The following is a 26,323-nucleotide window of genomic DNA, read 5'->3' on the forward strand; positions in this document are numbered from 1 at the left end:
CCCCCCCACCCCTGCACACTGGGACCTGCACCCCCTACCCCAGCCCCTCCTGGAACCCGCCCCCTCCACCCCTGCGCACTGGGACCCACCCCCCAGCCCCACTAGGCTGGGGAGCTGCCCCTGTCAGCAGGCAGCTCCCAGTGTGACAGGCTCCGAGACCAGAAGTGTATGGACAAAGCTCGTCCGTGGATGTGGCAGCTCCAGCCTTCGAGGGTCAGCGGCCCTGAGCTCCCAGGATCTCCCGACAGCCTGGTTGTGCGGGAATTGAGAGGCTGAGGTGCCAGCGGGCTGCTGCGCCCCGTCCTGCACTGGCCGGGCCGCCCCCCGATGCCTCACGCTGGCCACTCCCGTGCCAGCCTGGACGTGTGCTCTGGGGGCACCAGACTCACACCAAAGCAGTCACGACACAGTCGAGTCCGCTCCTGACCTCTGCCCAGCGTGGTGGCAGCTTCGTGGCTCTGGCCGTAGGGTCAGCAGGGGCCCTGACTCCGGGCTGGGGCTCCTGTGCGCCGTTTCCTCTGGCGGCAGTGAGGTGACCACACACCACGTACTCTCACTTGGCGTAATTGTATCATCGACTCAATGGCCACTAAAAATCTGATGCCACACGTGACATCAACACTTAGAGTAAATGGCTGTGCCCGCAGCATAAGAAGCCCTGGCTTTAAGGGGTTTACTGTTGGATAGGTCCCCACACTGTGCCTTCTGTGGCCTTTGACTCTGCAGGCCGCGCCAGGGGCGCCATGACCCCAGACCGCAGACCCCGTGGGCCGCCCAGCAGGGTGGGCACGTCGGCCGCCGGGCTGGCACCTGCTGTTTGCACCTGGCAGCGACTCCCAGTGGCTCTGCCCCACCTGTGCACCTGCCTCCCGGGCCTGGAGGAAGTGAGCGTTGGCAGCCCTGCGGACTTTTGCTCATTTCCATCCAGCGCACGTTAATCTGCTTCCTCCCTGAGCCGCGCGGTGCTCCTGGGACCTCCCCTACGGGCACTGTGACCAGGGGGCGAGGATGAGGTCCCCTCTGAACACACTAACAGACACAGTCCCAGGACAGAGGCTGAGAACACAGTGTGAGAGCTTGGACTCTCTGTGGGGGTGGCCGTGGGCACACACGGAGCCTCCCGGAGCCCTCAGGGAGGGGACCATGACGTTAGTCACAGGCTGCAGAAAGACGTCCTGCCACACATGAAGCATGTCACACCTGAGACGTTCAAGTGCCCCCCAGCTTCGCCAGGTTGGGGTGCATGTCCACACCCCCCACCCCAGGTGGGCAGGACCCTGGGCAGTGCCCCTCCCCTGTCCCCAGGGAGACTGCTGGGAGTGCAGGGAGCTGCACGTGCCCAGTCGGATGCCGGAGGAGGGGGAGTGTGTGGGGGGGTGGCTGGCATCCAGACGGGAGGGGCCGGGCACCACAGGGGCAGCGGGAGGGCCCGGGAGGTGCTGGCACTGGCAGGACTGTTACTAACGCCACCCTGTTCCCACCAGGTTTTTATTCTGCAAAGACAGTGTGTGCACGTGCTTTTTTGATCCAGCAGAGCCAGAGGCTATACCGCACGCAGTGAGCCTCCCGTTCACCCCACGGAGGCCCTCGGGCCCCTCCCCAGACGCTGCGCCGGTGACCAGCCCCTCCCAGAGCCTGTGGGTGTGTCCCACACACGCGTGCACGGCCACACCACAGGCACAGCTCCCACCTGCGTCCTCCCTCCCCGGGAGCCAAACCCACCAGGGTAGGTTGAGATCTGCTTAAAAATGATGTCACTGAGTGGGCGTGTCCTTCCTGCAGGAGGGCAGTGGGGCCTCCGCGCCCCCCTCGCTGGACGATGAGGACGCCAAAGAAGCTGCAGCACCAAGTGCCATTGAGCGTCACGGCCGCGTGCCGGACGCAGCCCCCTCCGGGGCGCCCCAGGGAGGACCACGTGGGGACACAGACTCAGAGCTGCAAGGACCTGAGCCCCCTCCCCGGGGAGGTGGGGGTGCAAGTCCACGGAGCCCCCATCCCACACGTCAGGGGAGCGAAGGGCTCCCCCAGGCCCCCCCACGGACCTGTTATTCCAGGAAGCCCTCAGCGGCAGCGGGGGGCCGGGGGCCTCGGCGCCCCGTGAGGTGGGACCTGGCCCCTCTGCGGCCTCTTAACCTCAAGTCCCTGCGGAGGGTCTGCCGGAAGCTGAGCTTTCTCCCCCAAATACCCGTGTGCTCAGACGACCCGGGGGGCCCTGGCCCCAGCCTGGCACCCCCTCTCGCAGCCCCGTGGGGCCAGGGTCAGGGCCTCTCCCCGCCCCAGGCCCGAGCCCTGCGCCTCGCCCGCGCTGCTGGGCGCCAGGCGTGGTTTCGGGGTTGTATGAAGGCGGGGGTGGGCGTCGGTAACCAGATACGCCCAGCGGGACGCAGTTGTCCAAGGAGCCGGATTTATCCTCCTTGCTCAGCTGACCGGTTCCGGTTACAGCCCTCAGCGGGCCCGGCCGGCGCGCTCGGCGTCCACACTGGGCAGCTGCGGGCATTGATCCGGAGGTGGTGTTCCTGTACAAATGCTCTAACCACACTGGGGTTAAAAATAGCCTCGAGCCAGAGCACCAAGACGCCCTGGCCAGATCTGTCAGGGAGAACTGGGGAGTGTTCCCGCCCGGCCGGCCTCGGCCCCGCCGGCGCACCTGCACCCACACCCTCGTCAGACCCGGGCCTGCGGCCACGGCACCAGCGGCCTTGCACAGAGCGGCTCCAGCGGCCACGACTTCAAGAAAGGATGGCGCTGGGCCCGGGAGGGGCAGGGATGAGCCGCCTGCTCCAGGAGCTATCACCCGGCACCCCGCCCTTCCGTCGTCCCCAAGGTCACCACCAGGCACCCCGGTCCTCCAGCCACCAGAATGCCCTCTGGCAATTTTCCCGCCAGGCCCCAGCGCTGGTCGGCCTGCCCGTGGGCAGCGGGAAAGGCTGGCTTCTGGGGCAAGTCTGCGGCGTGTGCACTGGGCCTGGCGGGGCAGGGAGGGGAGGGCACCTCGTCATGGCTATTTAAAGGCCAGGAATGGACAGATGCATGGACAGGGGGAGGGGTCTGAGCCAGACACAGGGGAGGGGTTGACATTCGAGGCTCCCTGGACTGAGGCAGCAGCAGCCCACAGGGTCCAGGACACCCCAACATGCCCCATAGCCGGGTCTGAGCCTGGCGGCAGGGAAGGAGGAAGTTCAGGGCCGCCCGCGGCACCCTGGGCTGGGTCAGGGACAGACCGGGGCGTGGCAGCCAGGACAGCCACCCCCTCCCGGGTCAATGCCACACAGGAAGCTGAGTCAGGCCTGTGGCCCGAGCAGGCCCAGCACAGCCTAGATGCCCAGAGGCCATTTACAGGCCTACGAAAAGCCTAGAAAATGCAGGAACCAAGCCTTTTGTGTCATTCCTAAGTGAATCTTAACCTTTCCACTGAATAGCCATCATCATAATGATGGTGGCCAAGTCAGGTCATGGGTCAGGTCATGGCCCCACCACAGTGGAAGGAAAACTCCAGGCGAGTTCACTTATCTGAGCCTCAGTTTCCTCATCTTCAAAATGAGGGAAGGTGGCAGCCCTGCTTGGCTCTGGGACACAGGTGGCATCCAGCGTCCAGGCCGGGGCCAGTACCCAACACAGTAAACAGTGGCCACTGCAGGGCCCCTGGAAAGAGAGCAGGCCGGCTAAGTCTCACTAAAGTGTAAATGACTGCCAGCACCCCCCACTCTCCAGCACCAGCTGCTGGGGAGGGAGGAAAAGACAGGGAGGGGGACTCTGGAGGAAGAACAAAGAGACCAGGGGAGACAACTTTCCCCGAACACTGTGGGCCTCACCCCGGCCCCCAACCCCAGCTCCATCCGGCTCCCCAGACCCACTCTAGCCCCTGACTCTGGCCTGGTCAGACTGTATAGAGGAAGACGCAGAGAGGCAGACTCCTCTGCAGGAGGGACCCGTTCGGCCGCAGGCTGCGTTTCTGGGCTCACGGAACACAGCGACTGCAGGCCCTCGGCCCCCATCCGGCGCCGCAGGTGGGGCTTGGCGTCTGGTTCATCTCTCCCGAAGCCTGGCCCCACCTCCCCATCGACCCCCAGAAACTACCATCCACTGAGTCACTCCCCGGCTGATCGCTCAGGCCAGGAGGGCCAGGCAGGGGCCCTGGCAGCCTCCACCCCCTCCTCCACACCGCGCGCCCGCTGCCCGAGGGCCTGAGAACAGCTGTCCCAGTGGTGCCAGGGGCAGTCACGGCCGCCTCCTCCAGCCCGTCGGGAGCCCCGAGCACGTCCCGGTGCGGCTCTACCTGCACCCCTCACCCGGCATTGTCACTAAGGCGCCCGGGGAGGGGGGCGCTGAGGCCGGAGCCGCAGGCCAGCTGGCCGGGGTGGAGGGTGGGCAGGAGACTCTGGGACCCCCGGCCCCCAGGAGCACCGGGAAGCCACCTGCCCCATCACTTCTGAGCTCAGCATCATCCAGCAGCTGGTCGCCCAATAAAGGGGGCTCACTCACTGGGGAGCAGGGACCCCCTGAGGGAGGCGAGGGGCCCGCTGTGTCCGTCAGGGGGACCCGGAGGGCCTGTGTGGAGGAGAGAGGAAGGGGTGGTAAGAAGCAGAGAAAGGAGGGCACGGTGTGGGGGACGTGCGGCGGTGGGGGGTGGGCAGAGGAGGAAGAGAGAGCGCAAGCACGGAGAGAAAGGGAAGGGAGGGAGGAAGAGGCCCTGGGGCTGGGGAGGCGGGAGTGGGCGTGACAGGGAGGCAGGGGGGGCGGGCACCCCAGCGGCCCGGGTGAGGACCGCCCGCCGCGCCACCGTGTAATAAGATGCCCGGACTCGGTGACAGGCACAGCAGGCTGGGCACAGGCTCTGCCCCCAGCATCACCAGGTTACGGGGCCACGCACCCACGAGGTGACCGCCAGGCCGGGCCCGGGCAGAGCCCAGGGGCAGCTGGGGTGGGGCAGGGGAGCCCCCACATTTAGCGGGGGGCCCGGCCCGGCCAGGGAAGGAGGCCAACAGGTGGATGGATCTGCGGGACCCTGGGGCGCCCTGCTGTTGGGGGAGGAGAATGGGGCAGGAGGCCGTGCGGAGGCCAGCTCTGCGCCCGTCTCACCCAGCCCTACACTGGCCGCCGTGGCACAGCCTGCAGCCCACACAGCCTCGGGGGGGGCCCTCGCCCGCTGAGGGCAGGCCCGCGCTCACGTCCCCAGGAGAGCAGGCAGGTCCACACTGGCCCCAGCGTCTCCTCAAGGACGGCAATCCTGGGGCCACATGCACACACGAGGACACTCGCGGCCGTCACGGTTGTGCGAGCTGCAGACCCCGGTCCCCACGCTCTTCTCTGAGACACAGGCCACCAGAGCACCAAGCACCTGGCACCTGGCGTCCTGGGAGGCCATCATGTGCTTCTCCCCAAACCGCGGGGGCATGGACCGCACGGGTGCTCTGGGGAAACTGAGGAAGGGGCCTGTGCTCACCTCTGGGTGGGGGCGCAGCAGGGGAGGGGGGAGGGCAGGAACCAGGCCGCCAGCACCGGGGGCCCTGCTAAGGCAGAAATCTGGTCAGGGGTCTGCAGGGAAGTGTGGGCCGGTGGGATTCCTCTGACAGCTGCCTCCCCAGCCGCCGAGCTCCGCCCTCAGATTAGCGTGCAGCCCAGTAACTCAGGGACAGGCCACAACCCTTCCGGAAGGAACAATGAAACGCCAGCAAGGACGGACATCCCGCTGCACCCCTTGGAAGGTGAAACTGAGGAATGTCCCAGAAGGAGGGTCCAGTCGAGGCTGGAGAGCAGGAAGGAAGGGAGAGCCGGAGCCTCCCAAGGCACCAGCTGGGACTTAGGGCCCGCGGGAGGGGCTGCTTCACTGGCACCCGGTCCCCCGACTTATGTGTCCCGCCTCTGAGCCGGCCAGGCAAGCCCACAGCCCCCCTGGACCCGGGAGGCCAGCCCTGGTCTCGGCCAGGCCTCCACACGCTTCTCCGCCAGGCCTGCAGCAGGAAGGTGCTCAGCGGCGGGAGCCCGGCTCGAGGACACGCCCCACTGTCCCGACTTCACTCAGGGGACACACGTGTGGGAAACACTGACGGAGGGCCAGCGCTGGCGGGGGGGGGCTCCCCCAGCGTGCCCTCTCCGACCTCCCCACGGCCTGCGGGACGGCTGTGTGGGGAAGGACCCAGGCCGCATCGGGGTTCAGCGGGGAGAGCGGGCATGGACTGGTGACGTGGGGCAGCGGCGCAGGAGGCCCCGGGGCCCGGCGGGTGCTGCGTCCTGGGACGGCTGTCCAGCTCTCAGCCAAGTGGGCGTCTAAGCACAGAGGATGGAGGCCGCCTTCCCATGGACAGCGTCCTTGGGCTTCGTTTCACGTGGGGACGATTGCTCCCGCGGGGCCGCCTCCGTGTCCCCCGTGGGCTGGCAGAGACCCGGTCCCCCAGCTCGGCGCTCCCCGCGCTTCGACTGCCAGGCCTCCCCCATTCCCAGGAGACCCGCAGCCCGGAAGGGCAAGAGCCAACATGGCGACCTGACTTGACCCGGGCCCCAGAGGCCACCGCCAGGGCAGGGCGATGAGCGGCCAGACATTTCTTCCACGGCCTGCGAGCCTTCTTGGGCATTTTTACAAAAACAAACACACTAACAGAAACAGGTGGAGTGGGCTGCGTTGAAGGGGGGGCCGGGGACCCCCCCCCACAGTCTTACGCCCATATCTTCCCCAGGGCTCAAAGACGGCCCCAGAGACCCTGCAGGAGAGCGCTCACCCCCGAGGCCGTAGATGACCCTCCCGGGTCTGACCACGAGAAAGTCCCCGGGCCAACTCAAAAGAAGGGACTTTCTCCCGAAGGCCTGGCCAAGTCCTCACGACCGTCAAGGTCACCGGAGACCAGGGGAGCCAGAGGCGCCGCCCCAGCTCCAAGGGGCCGAGGAAGAAGGTGGTGCTGGATGTCATGAGGGGTCCTGGACGGGATCCTGGGACAGAAACAGGCGTGAGGAGAAACGGAGGAAACTTAAATCAACCCTGAGCATTTTAAATAATAACATCTCCATAGTGGTTCATTTGTTGTAACAAACGGACGGCACTGATGCAAGATGTTAATTAATTTATTTAAAAAAAATTTTTTTTTATTTTATTTATTTCTAGGAGAGAGAGAGAGAGAGACAGCGTGAGCAGGGGAGGGTCAGAGAGGGAGGGAGTCACAGACTGAAACAGGCTCCAGGCTCTGAGCTGGCAGTCAGCACAGAGCCCGACGCGGGGCTCGAACCCACGAACCAGGAGATCATGACCTGAGCAAAAGTCGGACGTTCAACCGACGGAGCCCCCCAGGCGCCCCTGTAAGGTTGTTAATTTAAAACCACCTGCTAAAGCCCCTTCTCACGTGTTTTGTTTAACGGACATGATGTTTTAAAATTATTTTCATTCATTGCCAATTAAAAAAATCAGGTGACTGAGCATGAAGACCTGGGTTTCTGGCCTCTCCTGAAGCCCTGGGAGACGGGTCATGTGGGGTCAGATGAGGGTCAGGCACCTCCCAGCGGCCACATTCCCAGGGGGTCTCCTTCTGGCCCCCGTGGCCCCTGCCCTGTGGCCATGCCCCTGGGCAGTCACCTGGCTATGGTCTGCCTCAGGGAAGACAGGGACTCCCCGATGTCCCCAGCAGGCTGGTGACAGAGCCAGAGCAGGAAGGGAGGGGGCCAGAGGGGACCCCCCAGACACCCTCCACATCACTCAGCATACCCCTCCTTAAAGGGAACGCAAGACCTGCTCATTCTAGAAGTCCCCTTCCGCTCCCCCCACCCCCCAGCAGCAAGAATGCTCACTTCTCTGCCCGCTTTTAAAACTCCCCACTCATGGGGCGCCTGGGTGGCTTAGTCGGTTGAGCGTCCGACTTTCGCTTAGGTCTTGATCTCGCGGTTCGTGGGTTCGAGCCCCGCGTCGGGCTCTGTGCTGACAGCTTGGAGCCTGGAGCCTGTTTCAGATTCTGTGTCTCCCTCCCTCTCTGCCCCTCCCCTGTTCATGCTGTCTCTCTCTCTCTCTCTCAGAAATAAGTAAAACATTAAAAAAAAAAATTTAAACTCCCCACTCATAAGTTTTCAGGCAGACTATGTCTCTTTAACGAATAAATGTGTACTTATAAATATAAATACATATTTATATGTAGAGAAAAAGAAAAGGATGCGCCTGGCATGTCCCTCCTGTCCTGTGAGCAGGGGAGGGTCCCGTCTCCAATCTGACCCAGCCTCGGCCTCTCGGCTGCCCCCCAGCGCCCCAAGCCCCCTCCTGGCGGCTGGTCCCCAGGCGTCCTCTGGGGCAGAGAGCGAGGTCAGCACGCTGGAGCCACGGAAACAGGACTCAGACCAGGCTCAGCCCCCATCGCTCTGAGCCCAGAGGCCACCGCACGGCGGACCCTACACGGTGCCAGCACGACTATGGGCAGCTGGGCGTCCACAGCGGCCCGGACCCCCTCCCCCATTTAGGGAGCCTCTGAGACAGTGTCCCCAGTGAGCCTCACCTGACACCAAATCCACACAGAACATGGCATATATTGGAGGGTCCGTCAGGGGTCCAGACCCACCAGAGCAGGTCAAGGAGAGGGATGGGTGAGAGCGGGCACTGCCCCCCAGACTCCCACCAGCCCCCTGGTCCTCTGCATCTGCCCCTGGGATGACCCAGGTCTCATCTCCACGCCCGTCCAGGGCCCGTGGGGGGTCACAGTGGGCTCTGCACAGATTGTCCACGTAAAACCCATTTTCTAGCGGCGCCTGAGGGGCTCAGTCACCCAAATCTTGGTTTCAGCTCAGGTCCGGATCCCAGGGCTGTGGGGTTGAGCCCCGTGTCTGGTTCCGTGCTGAGGGGGGAGCCTGCCTGAGATTCCCCTCCCCCCCAGCTCCTCTCCCCTGCACACGTGCTTTCTCTGAAAAAAATTTTTTTTCTGCAGAGCACAGGCAGTCTGGCCCCTGCCTGCAGGCAGGTCTAATCCCCGGGGGCTGGCGGGGGAGGCGCGCTGCAGAGGTGACCCCTGCCTGCGACTCCTGCGTTGCCCGAGGGGTCTGCTGAGGACAGGAGGTGGCCCCGTCTGCGCGGAGCCGCGGGCACAGACGCAGGCTTGGCCTGGGAATCGCTGTGTCAAGAGGTTCTTGTGCAGCCTGGCAGGGCCGTGTCGGAGCTGCCGCCAGCTCGCTCTGTGGCCGGGGGTCCCCTCAGGATGTAGCGGGGGCCGTGGGCTGGCCTGGGGAGCCATGCGGTGCTCAGGCCACCGCCGCAGGGGACCCCGGAAACCGGCTGCCCAGAGCAGCCGCTCAGCCTTTCCTGGACAGCCCCGGTGCCGGGTTCGCTGTCTGCCCTGCCCCACGGGGGGTGCCCAGCACCGCCTCTGGGGTCACTCCGGGTAGTGACAAGCATGCTCCCGAGCTTGGAGACCACGTGTGCCCACCCCTGGCCCCCAGGCACTGCCTCTGCCAAAGGACCTCAGGCCTGTGTGCCCTGGACCAGGGGCCTTAGGCAGTGACGGCGCGCACCTAGCAGATGCTCACTTAGCGCCCCCCCTGCAGCACATGCTGGCCTAGAACGGAGGGCCCGCCGTGCCCCACCTAGGACGCGCCCGGTGGAGGGTGAGGACAGAGGTTGCAGCCGAGGGGACCGAGCCCCAGCGGGCACGGAGGAACGGGAACAGGAAATGGCAGCAAGCGGGCCAGGGCTCTAGGAGGCTGCCTCGGGGTCTAAGCAGCACTTCAGAGGAGGTGGAGCTGGGGACATTTGTTCTGATGGGCAGGGGGAGGGGGTTCAGAGAGAAGCCAATGGAAGGCTGAAGAGGACGACTCCGTTCAGTGACCACTCAGGCTCTTATTTCTGACCGTTCACCATGGAGAAGGTCAAGGGCCAGAGCCAGTGCGGGACGGGAAGGAGGCTGAGGCACTCGCCCCGGGAAGGGCACTAAGAGGATGGTGGTGACGGTGGTGACGGTGCTGATGGTGCTGATCGCGGAGGTGACGATGAACGGGACGATTACGGGACGATGATGTTACAGATAACGATGACGCTGTGGCGGACGGTGCGGCACAGCGACACTGTCCCGTAGCCTCTCTCGCTGGTGGATTCTAAGTGTTACGCGGCCAGGCACTGAGGCCTCACCCCCAGGCTTGCGGGCGCACGGCTGGGCCCTTCTTTTTTTTTTTTTAATGTTTTTTTTTTATTTATTTCTAGGAGAGAGAGAGAGACAGCATGAGCAGGGCAGGGTCAGAGAGAGAGGGAGTCACAGACTGAAACAGGCTCCAGGCTCCGAGCTGGCAGTCAGCACAGAGCCCGACGCGGGGCTCGAACCCACGAACCGCGAGACCATGACCTGAGCGAAAGTCGGACGCTTAACCGACTAAGCCACCCGGGCGCCCCTGGGCCCTTCTTTTAAAGAACAGAAGTGAGCGACTGCCTAGGGCCCCACAGCCAGGAAGCAGGATTTGAAATCGGGGCCTGACGACAAGGGTGTGTTCAGCACACTGCCAATCGGTCGGGAGCGGTGCGTGTCTGGTGACGGAGGCGCGGCCCCCCTCTCTGGGTTCGAGGTGAGGTCTCAGGAAGTGCAAGTCTGAGAAGGGGCACACGCTCCTGCCATTTGCCTGCAACACCGTCCCAAGCCTGGCACTGCCTCGGAGCGGGCAGACGTGACACTCGGGGTGCGCCCGCCGGGCCGCACGTTAGAACCCCAACCCTTCTCTCCAGCTTGTCTTTTGTTCGTCACACAGGGACCGGACTGGACCACCGCGGGGCCCTCCTCCCCCAGGCCAGAGAACGCTTCCCGGGCCACGGGCAGGCAGGAGACCAGGCCTCCTGAAGGACAGGAGTGAGACCAAGCAGGTGGCCCTTCCCCGCTTCGTGCGAGGCCAGCAGTGAGTCTTGAGGGGCCGGGAAGGGTCCCCCCGCCCCTGTGACACCAACCTGAGCCGGGAGCGAGGAGCCTCCTCCCCTGACCCCCGGGGAGCGGTGGCTCCCTGTGCCCGTGTTGGCGCTGCCAGCCCCCACCTGGTGTCCAGGGACGTGCTGTGGGCACGAGCTCAGCTCTCCTGGGAGGGGGGAGGCGACCACAGCCCCTCTCCTGCAGGGAGGCCCCTCCCCCCCCCAGAGGACGCTCAGCCCTCGTCTGTGTCCCCTTCCTGACACCTTTGTTATCAGGGGGTCAGAGGCTGATAAGGCTGTGTTGCCCCAGGGCGCCCTGAGGCCACAGTCCTCTCAAGACAAGACCCGGGGAGGTCTCCGGTGAGGGGGGGGGAGAACGGGGGGGGGGGCGAGCATTCCAGATAGAGGGACCCGCAGGCAAAGCCCCTAAGGCGGGAACGTGCTTATTAACTGTCTCACGGAGGCTTGTCCTTGATGGCTCCACGTCTGGTGGGGGGGCACCCAGCAAGGCTCAGGGGCCCTCTGGGCCGTCAGCCACTGGGGCTCCCCGTCTTGCACGGGCGGGACATCCCACGGAATTCAGCTTCACCGGGAGGCCGCTCTCCGCAGCCTGGAGGGCCCCGAACGTCTCAGCATTTGTAGCTTGAAAATATTCCCATGAAAGTCCTGGAAGAGACGCGCTGGTGACGGACGGCCTTGCCTCACCGCCCAGCGGCTGTCCTGGGCTCATCCGGCGGCTCCGGGGAACCCCGGGGGGTGGGCAGGGGGATGGGCGGCTACTGGGGCTGGGGGGGGCCGGCCCCTGCTGGCGTCAGAGGTAGGGGCTGCAGGAGCTCCTGCGAGCGCCCTGGCGGGCCGCCCTCCCCACGCCGTCGCTACCCCCGCTTCATGCACCGGGACCCAGAGGCAGTGGCCAGCGGCAGGCGGGTGGCCCCGGCTCCGGCGACACCCGGTGATGTCCGGCGGCAGCCCGAGCCCCAGCCGCAGGGGGCGAGTCTCCGCTCTCGTCCCCACACGCACCGGGCGGAGGCTCCCCTGGGGCCAGGCCAGGCCAGGGAGGCGGGGAGGTGCCCGCCGAGGGGCAGACGCGCTGTGAGAGCCTCCTCTGCCTGCTGCGCCGTGTTCGTGCACTGTCCCTCCCGGCCTGCGCTTGACCCGGCACGCGGGCCGGCCACTCCCTGCACACCCCACCCCACGTGGCAACTTGCACACCCTTCCCGTCTACCAGGTCTTCCAAACAGGAAGGGCAGAGCGGCGGCACAGCCTGAGCCAGGCGCCCGCCGCACGGCCCGGGAGCTGGTAGCGGGCACCAGCAGAGAGCCTGCGGCCTGGGAGGGGCGAGGCGCAGGGCGCAGCCTGGGCCGGCCCGCAGCAGAGTCCCCTGGACCAGGGCCAGCTGCTCTCTGGGGACTGGGGGCCCCCACCCCAGCAGACCCTGAACCCTCTCCCGCCGGAGCCCCACGGGCTGGCAGCCGGCTGGCGGTGCTGGGGCCCCCAGTACAAGAGCAGCTCCCTCGGGGCTCCTGGCCAGGCCCCTCCCATACCCAGCGCAGGGCCATGCACCCCCTGGCCCACCCTTGACCCCAAGGCGTCCCCCAGACCAGGGGGTGGGCGGGCAGAGCGGCAGGCAGCCCAATCGACCAGGCTCACCCCCAGGCCTCCCCCGGCCACCCTGCCCCACCTTGGAGCTCTGACTTGGGGGTGCCCAGCCTGCGTCTCTGAGCCTCTCAGTGTGGACACCACTGTCCTGAGCTCCCATGTGTGGTGCCTCCGTCCCAGGCGCCGCTGTCACACGGCCTACCTACTGGCAGCTCACCAGCCCCTGGGTGGGGTACCTGCATGGTGCCAGGGTCACAGAGTCGAAGAGAAGATTCCGGCCTCGGGGCCAGCAGCCCACAGGTGGACGCGCTTCTGTGCCGCTCAAGGCCGTTCCCACCCAGGCTGGGGGTCGGGGAGGGGGATTCCCGCCTCAGAGCGGACGGGGGACAGCCGCCCGGAGGGTGGGGACTTCCGGTGGGTGGGAGTCGTGCTCCCAAACCACAACAGTGCACGCAGACGCACGCACAGGCACACGTGTTCTCTCACAGACGCTCGCGTGTGCACTCACTCATACAGTAAGACACTCCATCCACGTGCCACTGGACACACTGACCAACACGCATGTGTACACTCACACCCACACCCACACGCTTACACACATCCACACGCTCGCACACCCACAGAAACACGTTTCACACTCGCACATCCACACCCATATGCACACTCACACACATTCACATGCTTGCACCCACACCCACATGCACACTCAGATACATTAGCATGCGTGCACACTCACATCCACATGCACGCTCACACACAGACACGTTCGCACACTCACACACCCACATTGCAGACAAGACCTCGGGACGCCTCCTGGTGGCCAGGTCCCACAACATAAATTTGGATTATTTTATTATTTGGATATTTATTATGTTTGGGGGGGGGAGCCTCTGTGACCCGACACTGAACTTGACCGATTTCCAGAGCTCCTGCCACCCCCAGACATCATGTGCATGAATAAAACAGTACGTGTGTGTTTTTTTCCATAAAACACTCTTAAATGAAGTTTATAGGTGAAGAATAGAATTACTTAAATTAATTTTCCCTAGAATGTTGTAGAGCGGGGACACGTTACAAACCTCAGTGTCTGGGTCTGGATGGGGGAGGGGGGCTGGCGTCCAGGCCAGGGCAGGAGTCCACCCGTGTCCCTGACGTCGCTTCCGCCTCCGCCTCTGAGGCCCCAACGGGCTGAGCACGCCCACATCTCCTGCTTTCCTGACATTGCCTCTGAACCAGCCCACATTTTCACTGGGATGAATGTGTCCCTCTATCAGTGTTGATGTGTTTTGTGTTTCATCTCTCTGCTCTGGGCCAGGCCGCTCATACGGCACAAACCTGGGCCCCCCCCCCCCATGGAGGCATCAGCCAATACCAACCCCCAGATGCAGCCACACCCTTAAATAAATCTACTGTTATTTTTTATTTATTATTTTTTATTTTTATTTATTTTTTTTCAAAATGTTTTATTTATTTCTAGGAGAGAGAGAGACAGCGTGAGCAGGGGAGGGTCAGAGAGAGGGAGTGACAGACTCTGAAACAGGCTCCAGGCTCTGAGCTGGCAGTCAGCACAGAGCCCGACGCGGGGCTCGAACCCACGAACTGCGAGACCATGACCTAAGCGAAAGTCGGACGCTTAACCGACTAAGCCACCCAGGCGCCCCTCCCCATATCATTTTTAAATGCTGAGGTTGAGAGCCCTTTGTGTGTGTGTGTGTAGGCAATTATCATATTCTAATCACCACTTAAAAGTTTGCATTCAATTTCATACTTCATCTTCACAAAAAGCCTATGAGATAAACACTGTAGTGATATNGAGATCATGACCTGAGCGAAAGTCGGACGCTTAACCGACTAAGCCACCGGGGAGCCCCTATTATTTTTTAAATGCTTATTTATTTTTGAGAGAGAGAGAGAGGGACAGAGCGCCAGCAGGGGAGGGGCAGAGAGAGGGAGACACAGAATCCGAAGCAGGTTTTAGGCTCTGAGCTGTCAGCACAGAGCCCGACGTGGGGCTCGACCCCATAAACCACGAGATCATGACCTGAGCTGAAGTCAGACACTCAACTGACTGAGCCCTCCAGGTGCCCCAAATAAATCTACTTTTAAAGGAAACTTAATATCAGGGCACCTCAGAGGCTCCGTCAGTTGAGCGTTCTACTTTCGCTCAGGTCATGATCTCACAACTTGTGGGTTCAAGCCCCGCATCGGGTTCTGTGGTGACAGCTTGGAGCCTGGAGCTGCTTCGGATTCTGTGTCTCCCTCTCTCTGCCCCTGCCTCAATCTCTCTCTCTCTCTCAAAAATAAATAAATATTTAAAATATTTAAAAAGTATAAAAAATAAGGGAAACATAAAATCACAGCTGCAGGAGATGGACGGCATCACCGGCTACCAATACAGGGCAACTGGACACTAAATCTGTGTAGCCCCACGGGTCAGGGCACCCTCACTGAGGCTGGCCGCCTGGCCTGTGGCCCAACACCACCCAGGGACATGAGGCCCCCTCCTCCAGGCAGGCCTCAAAGCTTGCAAGCCCCCTGCCCACCTTTCTAGCTCCCTCACTGCCTGCCAAGCCACCCTCTGGCTGGGTGGTCTCGGTAACTGAAAATTGAAAGGCACCTTCCTGAAGGTTCTGAGGCAGCCACGTTTCCCTGCTCTGTGTACCTGGTGCCGCCTCCGGGCCACATCTGGGGGCCTCTGCCGGCTGAGCCCACCTGTCTGCGCCTCATGTGCCCAGGGGCTGTGCTCCAGGCCACACGCGCCCCAGCCCCGGGCCCCGCCTCCCTCCCTGGATGCCGACCTTGCAGAGCCACGTCCTGGCTCCCTGAAAACTCCCCCTTGATGGTCTAGAGGTCTCTTCCTGGGGTGGAGGCACCCAAGGCTCTGCAAGCCCTCTCACTGCGTGTCCGGCCAGAGGCCCGGGAGTCACTGCCCCCCAGGGGCCGGGGGTCACTCTGGCCTGCGGATGGGTCTCCCCGATTCTCAGGGGCCCCTCAGTGGGAAGGTGGGGGCGGTGTGTAATCCTCACCGGCGCCCGGTGGCCGGGCTCAGGATGGGGGTCTCACAGGAGCCTGGAGCCTGAAGGAGCAGATTCCCACCCCCCCGCGCCACCCAGCAGGGCCACGCGCCGCCTGCCGGTGTCAGGGCTCTGATGAAACCCTCTGATCCCACGTTGGGAAGACACAGGGTTGGGGGGGACCCTTCCGTCCCCCCAGGACCCCCACCCCTCCCCAGCAGCACCCGGTGGCCTGTTGCCACCTCCCCCGGCTCCACTCCCAGCAAGGCCTATGCCCAGAGCAGTGGCCCAGGCGCCAGGGGCGGGCAGGTTTCAGATCCTTCCTGGGTATCAGGGAGAGGAGGGCTCAGGAAGATGCAGAGAAGGGGAGGGAGGGGAGGGAGGGGAGGGAGGGGAGGGAGGAGAGGGGAGGGAGGGAGGGAGGTGTGGGGAGGGGGAAGGAGGGAGGTGGGGGAGCGGGAGGGGAGGCAGGGCTATGGAGACCCTTGAGGTTGTCTCCAGTCGCGGGACGTGGGACCTGCAAGGTCGAGCCCGGGGACAGGGACCAAGGACAGGGCACCAGGCGCCCCCCAGCCGCGCGCCCCTCCCGGCCCCGCCCCCCGGGGCTGAGCCCAGCCAGGACCCTCCTGCAGGCGGAGCTGCTCTCCCGGCTGTGGGTCTCCCCCCGGAATCCACATGGGGGGCCTCGCGGGGGCGTCGCTCCTGACACCCTGACAACAGGCGTCTGCTGACAGGAGCCACCGTCACTTGCACCCAGAGAAGGTGTGGGCACTGTTCCAAGATGCTGCACTCCCCACTCCCCCCGCCCCCCACGCGGCCCGGAACTTTCCACGGAGGTGGAAGGAAAACTCAGGATGGATCTGTGCCCCGCAAATCCTGCTCTGGGGGAGGGAAGGCCACGTGCCTGAGAACACGCAGCCGCTCTCGGGGACCCTGTCTCTCGTCCCCCCGCCGAAGCCCAAGCCACCGTCACTGATCACCCAAAACTGCGGTCTGTCCCCTCAAGCAGAGATAAACATGCTCCAGCACTAATGTGGGCTCCTGGACACATGGCCAGGAGGCGAGCTGCTCCCCAGAAAACGCCCCGTCTGAACCCCACATCCTGCTGTCGGCCTCCCCACGGGCTGGATTATGGCTTTTATTCAACTGACGGCACTTACATCAGGCTCCGGAGGGCGGTGGCCCCCACACCCCGTGTTCTTACGCCACGTTTTCCCTCTGCTATCGCCCTGAGATAAATTTACTTATTTCACAAAAATGTTTTGCCAAAAGACACGATTCCTCCTCTTCCCGCACCCCCGACCTTGCGCTGGGGGTCACAGCTGGAGGCAGGCTTGTGCTGGCACGCGGGGACTCAGCCGAGCGGGTGAACAGCCGTCTTCCCCGGCCGGGGCAGTGAGGGGACCCCCTCGGTGTGGCCAGCACCCAGCCAGGCGGGGAAGGCTCTCCGGTTGCTTCCCTCGAAACTGGGCCCTCTGCTCTCCACAGGGCCCCATACTGGCCGCTCAGAGCTGCTTGCGTGCTGTTCCCTCTGCCCCGATGCTGTTCCCTCTGCCGTGCTCACTCCAGCTCCGCTCCGCTCCATCAGCCCAGACACTGCCACCCCACCCCCACCCCCGTCTCCTGCCTTCAGAGTTCATCCGGGTGGGACCTGCGGGGCTCTGTCACTAAAGTCATCGTGCCTGCTGGGCAGGTCACCGTCCTGGCCCCAAGGTCTGGCTTGTGCTCTTCAGTCGGAGCTCAGGAAGTGCTGTGGAGGGCAGACAGGCGGGGGGGGTGGGCACGGTGCCCCCATCAGTGTCGTGATGGTGGTGTCAGCGGGCGCCTTGCCCCTTGGGCACAGGGCACACACGTGACCCATCTCCCCGTCCCCACCGCCTCCCCATTCTGTGGATGAGAAAGCTGAGTCAGGCTGTCAAGGGGAGGTCAGGGACGGGGCTTGCAGAAGCCAGGGCGGTCCCGAGCCCCCACCTCATAGGCACGGCTCCCGCTGGATTCGGGGTCCTGAGCCTGCCCCCCCCACTTCCCCCCTGGAGATCCCTGCAGACCCTGACAGTGAGGCAGAGGGTCGACCTCGCGGTGAGACCAGCCTGGGGAGTGAGGCTGACGGGCAGGCAGCAGGGCTGGGGACCTGAGGCCTATCGCCCCCCCCACCCCACAGGTCCAGCCTCTGGAAATCAGGACCCTCACCCGCCCCCAGGGCTCAGGGAGTCCTGCGCCTCCCCAGGACGCCCTGCCCCGTGCGGCCACCAGGAGGCGCCCGCCGCCCGCCTGCCGGGCTCCAGGTCACACACACTCCCCAACCCCAGTCCGACAGACCTGGGGCAGGGCGGGAGGGACAGGGACAGGCTCTCCCTGGCCTCGAACCTCAGGGGGATGGAAGGACCCCGCACAGCCCAGGCCCTCCCTAAGCGCCTCCTCTGCCTCCCACTGTCACCGTGAGGGCGCAGAGCCCGGGTGTGGCAAGGGTCGCACCTGCCCCCCAGAGGATGGCCGCTCCCCAGAGCTGGGGCGTCGGACAGCCCTGCAGACGTGCGTCGGGTCCGCTCGGCTCCTGTGGACACAGATCGTCCAGGCTGACCTGGGTCGTGGCCACAGCACAGGAGCTGGGCCACGGAGACACCTGTTGCCAAGCCCTCCTTCGGGGGGTGGGGGCAGGGGTGAGGAGAAGAGGGCAGCCCCAGGACCCAGGCAGCCCACCTTCCCTGGACATTGCACGAGCAGAGAGAGGGGAGCAGCCTCACCCGCCTGGGAGAAAAGACTGAACACAGTAAACGGCCTTCCCGGCCTGGTGACCAGCATTTCCCCAGGGGCCTCATGGGTGGACCGCCACTGGCCCCAGTGTGGCCGGCCCTCCTCCAGAAGGCAGCTGTCCGCCTGGCACCCATCAGGTCATTGGCACGGTCCCTGGGCCTCTTCGGGGCAGGCGGCAAAGGACACGGGACGGGGCGCCCCTGGTCTGCTCCAGAAATGGGGAAGCCCCGTGGCTCTGCAGGGCCGCCCGCTGGCCAGGGGTCTGCCGGGTCGGCGTGCGGGGAGGGCTCTGCGGAGGACCCTTGCAGACGGGCTCCCCCCGCACAAAGGGACCGAGGCGCCACGGGGCCTGGCGTGCCTCCCCGCACTCCCGGCAGCAACCACGGAAGATTCTGGAGCACGGGGTCCCCTCATCTACCCCCAACCTCAGCCACGGCCGGGCGACCCCAGGGGCTGAAGGCATGCGCGATGGCATCTGTCCACTCCACGTGCCCACCAGGGACCTGACTGTGTGCCCCACCAGCCCCCAGGCCGCCCGGGTGCAGGGCTGTGCCTGAGCTCTCAGCAGCCGGGCAGTGCCCCCAGAACCCCCCACCCGCTGGCCGTGCAGGGTGGGCCCGCTTTCTCGGCAGACGCTGTGTCGTTGAGCATTAATTATTGGACACTTGGAATAATGTGTTCCGGGAAGTTCCACAGCTATATTTAGCCTGGTGGTTTTCATGCCAGCCTCGTCTCCCTGAACCTGCTCCCAAGGGGGAGAGCCAGGCCCCACCCTCACATGAGGGCCAGAGCCAGGCCCCCGCGCAGGCCTCACCCTGCAGACCCCGTGTGCCCTTGGTTTTCCTGCGGGCGGCGGGCGGGGGGGTGCACAGGCTGGGGTCCTGCCCTGGGAAGGCGGAGGGGAACCCGCCAAGAGTGACCCATTTCACACCCTGGGGCAGCGGGTCTGGACCCCCACCAGCACCGGTGCTCAGCCACAGACGCTTGTCAGTGAAGGCACGGGGAGCCCAGAAGCGAGGAGCACACGCAAGCCGGCGGCTGCAGGAAGCCAGCAGGTGCGAGGACCGGGCTCCGGGGCCCCCAGAGCCTGGCGGGCCGTCCCTGCCTCTGGTCCCGGCTCCAGCCCCCACGCGGTGCCTCACATCAGACCCGTGCTCAGCCTCTTCTTCTTCTTCTTTTTTTTTTTTAAACGTTTTCATTCATTTTTAGAGAGACAGAGACAGAGCACAAGCAGGGGAGGGTCAGAGAGCGAGGGAGACACAGAATCCGAAGCAGGCTCCAGGCTCCGAGCTGTCAGCACAGAGCCCGACGCGGGGCTCGAACCCACGAACCGTGAGATCATGACCTGAGCCGAAGTCTGACGCTTAACTGACTGAGCCCCCCAGGCGCCCCAAGCCTCAGCCTCTCCTTAAGGAGTCAGACTCCCTCCTGGGCCCCCGGCCCCAGGCCAGACAGCCCCCAACCATCCAGCCAAAGCGTGGAGGCTCAGAGCCCCCTGCGTGGCGTGGACCCCCGCACACCACAGGCTCTCTCCCTTTGCGGCTTCCCCTCCTGTGAGCCTGTGGGGCAGGGGCTGGTCCCCCATCCTGTCCACGCCATGCCTGCACCCGCACGCACCAAGGTCCACATCAAGACCGGGTCCCGGGAGCCCCGGGAATGCCCATCCAGGAGCAGGGCCGGTGCCCAGGCGGAAGGGGCCCCGGAGAGGGCGGTCCTGCCGCCTTTAGAAACAAGAACTAAAACGCTCCTTCCCGAGGGCGAGAAACAGGACGACAGAGCCAGGTGTGGGGTCATCAGGGCGGGTGCTGTGGCCCCCACAGCCGTGGCCTCTCCGTGTCCAGGCCTCCAGGCCCCCGCAGCTGCTGTGTGTCCTCCAGGAGGTTGCCGCTGGCCCCTGAGGCCCAGCCCAGCAGCCCGCTGGGAGGAGCCCCTGCCCACCACGCCCACACTGGCCAAGCTGGCTCAGAACTCCAGCCTCGGGCTCCCACCTGAACCTCGCAAGACCCTGCTTGATGCCTGGGCAGGGCCAGAGCAGAGGCGCCCAGAGACGGAGCTCTGAGGGGAGAGAGGGCAGCCCAGGAGAGCTTCCTGGAGGCGGAGACGCCCGGGAGGGACAGCAAGGAGAAAAGGAGGAGACGGACCTTGAGGACACCTAGAAAACATTCCGTGACACTCAAGGAAAGGGGTGGGGAAGAAAGGGGGAGGCAGAGCAGGGTGGCCTCACCCCAAATTGCCAAATTGCCCCTCAGGAAGGCGGGGGTGGGGGTGCAGCGGAAGTGGCCGCAGGGGGCTCTGCCTGCCCGGGTGCCCGCGGGCATGGTGGCAGGTGGGCGCATCCACGGCTCCTGAGAGGCCAGACAACCTGTGAGCCTGGCACCAGACCCCGGGAGGGCTCCGCGGGGCGGGCAGTCGCGTTGTCCCCCTGCCCCAGCCCAGAACCGGGTCCCAAAGGGTGTTCCCTTCTTTGGGGGGACATATCGGCTCCAGATGACAAGTGATCCAATCACGCTGCCCCACCCACCCATCCTCCAACAGCCCGGGGTGGGGGAGCTACTAGAAACCTCTCTGCGATGGGGGAAACTGAGGCATGGAGAGGCTCAGCGCACTGCCCGAGCCCAGCAGGAAGGAAGTGTGGTCTGAGAGGTCTCTTGCTCCCGAGTGCATGTTCCCAGGTCAGTCCCTGCTGCCCCCAGGAGGGCGGGGGTCTGGGGCGGAGCCCATCCCGGGCAGGAGCACAGACGGCCTACTTCCTCCAGGAGAAGCACCTGGGAGGCCGGATGTCTGTGACCCTGAGCCTGGCACCCGGCACTGGGCTCCTTCCCTTCCCTCCACCCCGTGACGTGGGGGGCAGATGACCAAGGGGCCCCGCAACCCTGCCAGTCCCCATGCTCCCTACCCCGGGACTCAGTGTCCCCGGTGGTAAAGGCTGCAGGGAGAAGTGGGGCGAGGACTCCCAGGAGCACAGCTGGGCCGCTAAGCCTGTCACCCCAGCTTTACGGCTGGGCGAGCCCGCAGTCTCTGTGGTCACAGGTCGGGCGCCCCGACTGCCAAGGCAAGCCCTCCCCCGCCCACCCCCACCGCAGTTAGGGTGCAGCCAAAGGTCAGGGCGCTCTGTGCTGGGAAACACCCTCTCCGGGGCGCCATGGGCCAGGCTCAAAGTCCAGAGCTGCGTCTCACCAGGCCAGGACACCTGTCCCCGAGGCGCCAGCAGGGCGGAGCCCAGGGCTCGGGGTCCAAAAGCCCTAAGTGGACCCCAAATGTTTAGGCCACGTCAGGACAGTGAGGGGTGTCGAGCCCGTGTGGCGGGCAGGGAAAGAGGTAACGCTCCTGGGGCGGGGCTCACGTGTGCCCCACACACAAGTGCGTGCCCTTTCCGCGGCTGACGTGGTATTTGCTCAGAGGGGCGGGTGTGTCGGGAGCGAGAAAGCCTGGGGTCCCTGGGAGCCTGTGGGAGGAGGCGGTGAAAGGCCTTCGGTTTTCCTTCGGAAACACTACTGTCTCGGCGGCCGGTGTGGACGTGTGGACGTGGGCTCCTCGTGCAGCTCAAAAGAAAAGGCCGAAGGGAAAGCCTATGGACAGCTGTGCTGTGACCAGAAGAAAATAAATAAGTGACAACGGATTCTTCCCACCAGGGCTCGTTCCCGCCATCTTGTGACGGAATCCCTGCTTCTCCGCCTGGGCTCTCCTGCCACCAGGCACCCCGGGCCCAAACGCGCGCACGTAGCAGTCCCTTCCACAGGCCTCAAGACCCTTCTTACCACCCCGTCGTTCCCTCTGCCCTGGAACCCTTTCCGCTCACCTCATTCAGCAAACTTCTATTCATACCTCAAAGCCCTGCCCAGATGTGAGGGCGCTCTGGCTGCGACGCTCGTCACCCACGATCAGCAAGGTTGATGTGGCTGACCTGGCTGGCCAGCCTCCCTTCCTCCCTCCCCGCCCCAGGCGCGTCCCTCCCAAAGCTGCCCGCTCGCTCCAAGGGGGCGACCTTCCCCGACAGAGGAGGGCTATTCCCTGGTCAAGGGCGTACGGGCAGCTTCGCTCGCCTGCTAGATCCTCCAATCCAGCCCTCAGAGCCCAGATGCCCTTTCTTCCTCAAGGCCAACGGTTATGCTCAGTGGTGGGTGAGCTCTTCTTGGGGGCGCAGACCCCCCCAGGCCTCGCTCTTCCTGCTGAGCCCCGCACTGGCCTCCGGCTGCACGATGGGGCAATAAGGCCTCCTGGGCGGGCTGCTTCCAGGATCGTTGGAGGGAGGTGTCCCCATGCGCCTCTCAGTGTTTGGTGATGGTGATGATGATGATGATGATTGAGCTCGTCTACCCCCCGACCTCCCTGGAGCTTGGGCTCGACATCCCCACTTCTCAGATAAGGAAGCCAAGGCTCCCGGGGTGCCCTGACTTGCCCTAAACCAACAAAGAAGGGCGTGCTGGACTGGGCTGCAGGTGGCCTCTTTTTGAGGCTGGACACAACCACATATGCTCAAAACCAAGGCTGAGGTCACTTCCCAGGGACCCCCAAGGTCTCTCGGTGTGGCTCAGGGCCACGGCTGGGAAGTGGGCAGTGAGAGGAAGCGCCCCCTGCCCCTCCTGGCGGGAGGAAGGCGCGGTGAAGTAATGCCAGGCGGCTAAGGGCGGTGTTTTCTTCTTCCGGGTCTGCAACTTTGACCTGACTTTGACCTGACGTCTCTCAGAAGGGAGGGCCAGGCTGGCGCCAACCCCCGGATGCCCTCAGCTGTGTGGGGGGCAGTTTGGAGCCGGGGGTCCGGAGGCTGGAGATGGCTATGCCTCCCGTGCGAGCTCGGGCTGATTCACCTCCTCTCTGCGCCCGCTCCTCCCGGCAGGCTGACGTCTTCCCAGAGTCCCAATGGCTCCCGGTCCAAGTCTGGAGCCTGAGGACACTGGAAACGAGGCTCCTCAGCCACAGGGCTGTCCCCAGCAGTGAGGCTGCAGCAGGAGCTGGGAGACCCCGCAGACAGGCCCCATGCCCCCAGGTGCGATGTCCCTGCTTAAGGGGCCTCCTCACGCCACCCCACCCCCCACCCCTGGGCCCCGAGCCCAGCGGAGGAAAGCGCCAGGAGGCTGAGGGAAGCCCACCCCCCACCCCCATCCCCACCACCCACAGGGGCTGGGACGGGGGCAGGAAGGGGGCTCTAATGTTCTCTAACATTCTCCAGTCAAGGCCAGAGGATCACATGGCCAGATAAGCCCCAACGAGGCTCTGGCCAGAGCGGCCACCTTTATCACACGGCAAAACCAACAGAGGAAAATGCCACAGCGAGGCTGGGCAACACCCGCACCTGCCCCGCCCCGGGGCAGCCGTGCACATCACCCGCTGCTCCCTGGCCCCGCAGGGGGCCAGCCCCCACTCCACAGGCTTATCTCCATGAGAGACAGCCACCTCCCTGGGTCAACGAGCAAACGCCGCCAGCTGTCAGGCAGCGGTGACCGGCAGCCCCCCAAGGGGAGACACCAGGAGGCGCTCCGAGGAGGCCGCTGTGTGGACGGACGGGCTCGCGAGGCCCAGACATCCTGCAGCCCACTGCCCCGCCCAGGAAGTGTGCCCCCGGTGGGCACCCCACTCCTTCCCACTCCCGCTGCGACACAGTCTCCTTGGCCAGGAGAGTTCCCGCGGCTCTGCTCCGCACTCCGCGAGCTCTGAGTGTGGCCCCCTCGCCCGCCAGGCCCCCGGGAGCCGGCGACGCTGGGGCAGGCGCGCGAGACGATGTTCAACCAGCGCTGTGCGTGTCCTCGGGCTTAGTCCAGCATCGCGCGGAGCCCCCTGGGGCCCGAGTCCGGGGAAACGTCCCTCCGAAGAGGACTCGCTGGTCAGCGTCTGGAGCACGCATGCTTCTCCAGCTCCTCGCTGTGTGAAAGGCTGAGGCCGCAAGTCCTCCCAAACGTGATTTTTTTTTAAAGTTTATTCATTTATTTTGAGCGACGGAGATAGTGTGAGTGGGGGAGGGGCAGAGACAGAGAGAGAGGCCCAAGCGGCTCCACACTGTCGGCACAGAGCCTGATGCAGGGCTCGAACCCACAAAACCTCAAGATCGTGACCTGGGCTGAAGCCAAGAGTCAGATGCTTAACCAACTGAGCCTCCCAGGTGCCCCCCAAATATAATCTTTTTAAGCACATTTCACTTTGACTCTTTTTAAAAATTTTTTTTAACATTTATTTATTTTTGAGAGAAACAGAGGAGCAGGGGAGGGGCAGAGAGAGAGGGAGACACAGAATCCGAAGCAGCTCCAGGCTCCGAGCTGTCAGCACCGAGCCTGACACGGGGCCTGAACCCACGAACTGTGAGATCATGGCCTGAGCTGAAGTCGGACACTCAGCCAACTAAGCCCCCAGGTGCCCCTGCTTTGACCCTTGAACCCCAGAGCCCTCTCCAAGGAGTGTCTCTGATGCCCCATAAGCTTGTTTTGAGAAATGGAAGGTGTTCTATGTCTTACATTCACCCAAGCTCTTAAAGCTCGGAGAGGGGCCCCTCAGCTCCGTTCCCGCTCGTGTCCGAGGGCTCTCCAGGTCATCCCTAATGACCAAACCTGCCAACTCTGCCTTGCTGTCAGAGCTGCAAGAAGCCCCCCACCCCTGGCCGCCAGCAGCGCCAGCCTTTAGCACAGGTGACTGAGAAACTACCTGAAGACCCAACATTACGCTAATCACAGGTATGCATTTCACCTGTGCCTGCAGCAGCAGACGCGCGCACACGGGCAGGTGCCTGAACCGCCCCCCCATGCCGGCGTTGCCCCTCTTTCGGGTGAAGAACCCGAGGGTTGGTACCGGGCCTGCTCACCACCGGCCCGCCAGCGGCGAGTGTCCGGTGCCCAGGTCGAGTGACCTTCCTGCAAACTCCTGTGCGCGGTCTGAACCAGGAGTTGGCCGCAGAGGGACTGAGCAGGGACGAGAGGTGGGGTCTGCAGCCCCCAGGGGTGCTCCCCCGTCCTGAAGGAAGACCCCCCCCCCGACCCGGGGCAACTGTGCCCAGTGTCATCAGAGCTCAGTGTGGTATTCTGTTTACCGGGACAGAATACGTCTGCATTTTTACATGTCGTTCCCATTTTTAAAGCAGACTGGGGCAAGGCCAGTCTCCACGATCCCTGCAGGAGGGAGTCGCGCACAGGGTGCACAGCTGTGCCTGGAGGTGCCAGGGACCGGGCGGGCCCTCCTCGGCCTCCGTCAGGACTTCCTGGAGCCTCTCCGAGGGGCTTATCTGGGCGGGAGCACCCTGCGCCTCCGCGCTTCTCCGCCTCCGCCCGCTCTGGGGCCCAGGACCCCGGCCGTGCCTGCCTCCTCGCCCACGTGTCCCCGGGCCTGGTTGCTCCTCTTGGACCAGCCCCCCTCCCGCAGACTGACCAGGAGACAGCAGCCCCCCAGGAGTGGGTGTGGCCACGTGCCAGGACCCCGCCAAGCCCCCCCCCCCCGGACTGGCTGCTGTGGGTCTCCTGGCTACACGGGCCTCTGGGGGGGGGGGAAGAGGGGGCTTTCTTTCTGGAGCCCCAGCGGGACGAGCAAAGGCGGAACTGCCCGGGGGTCCGCGGCCGCCTCTGGCGCCTCCCTGTCAGCGCGCAGGCCGCTCCTGCAGCCCCCGAGATGCCAGCAGCCCCTTATCTGCTCTGCGCAGGCAGGCGAGCCAGGGCCGGGGGACAGCAGGGCCGGGACGCCAGCACACGTCTGCATCGTCAGGAGACGGGAGACGCTGGTTTTCTTCGCGACGATCCATCTGCAGAAACGTTCCAGCTGCGGCGGCGGCTGCCGGGGAAATTCCTTGCACATGAGGAATGGGGCTGGCAGAGCCGCGGAGGCAGGCACGGCCTGGGGCGGGGTGGATTCGGGGCTGGAGCGAGGCGGCCGCCCTGGGGTCAGCCTGGAGGGGCCTCCACCGACCTGCCCGCTTGCTCTCCCCACGGAGGGGCTGCTGGCGAAGCCGGACAGCCTCACGAGCTGGGCGCCTGCCCGGTGAGCTCTGGGCAGCACTGGACCCACGCACTGGGGGCGAGCAGGGAACCGCTGACCCGTGAGGCCGCCCTCAGGCCTCGGAGGCCAAGACAGCAGAGAGAAGCCGTCCCACCCTGCCATCCGGCCCCGGGACCTCGCAGACGGGGGGGGGGGGGGGGGG

This window comes from Hyaena hyaena, unplaced genomic scaffold (genome assembly GCF_003009895.1).
Source record: "Hyaena hyaena isolate Hyena2069 unplaced genomic scaffold, ASM300989v1 scaffold_118, whole genome shotgun sequence".
In the NCBI taxonomy this organism is placed as follows: Eukaryota; Metazoa; Chordata; class Mammalia; order Carnivora; family Hyaenidae; genus Hyaena; species Hyaena hyaena.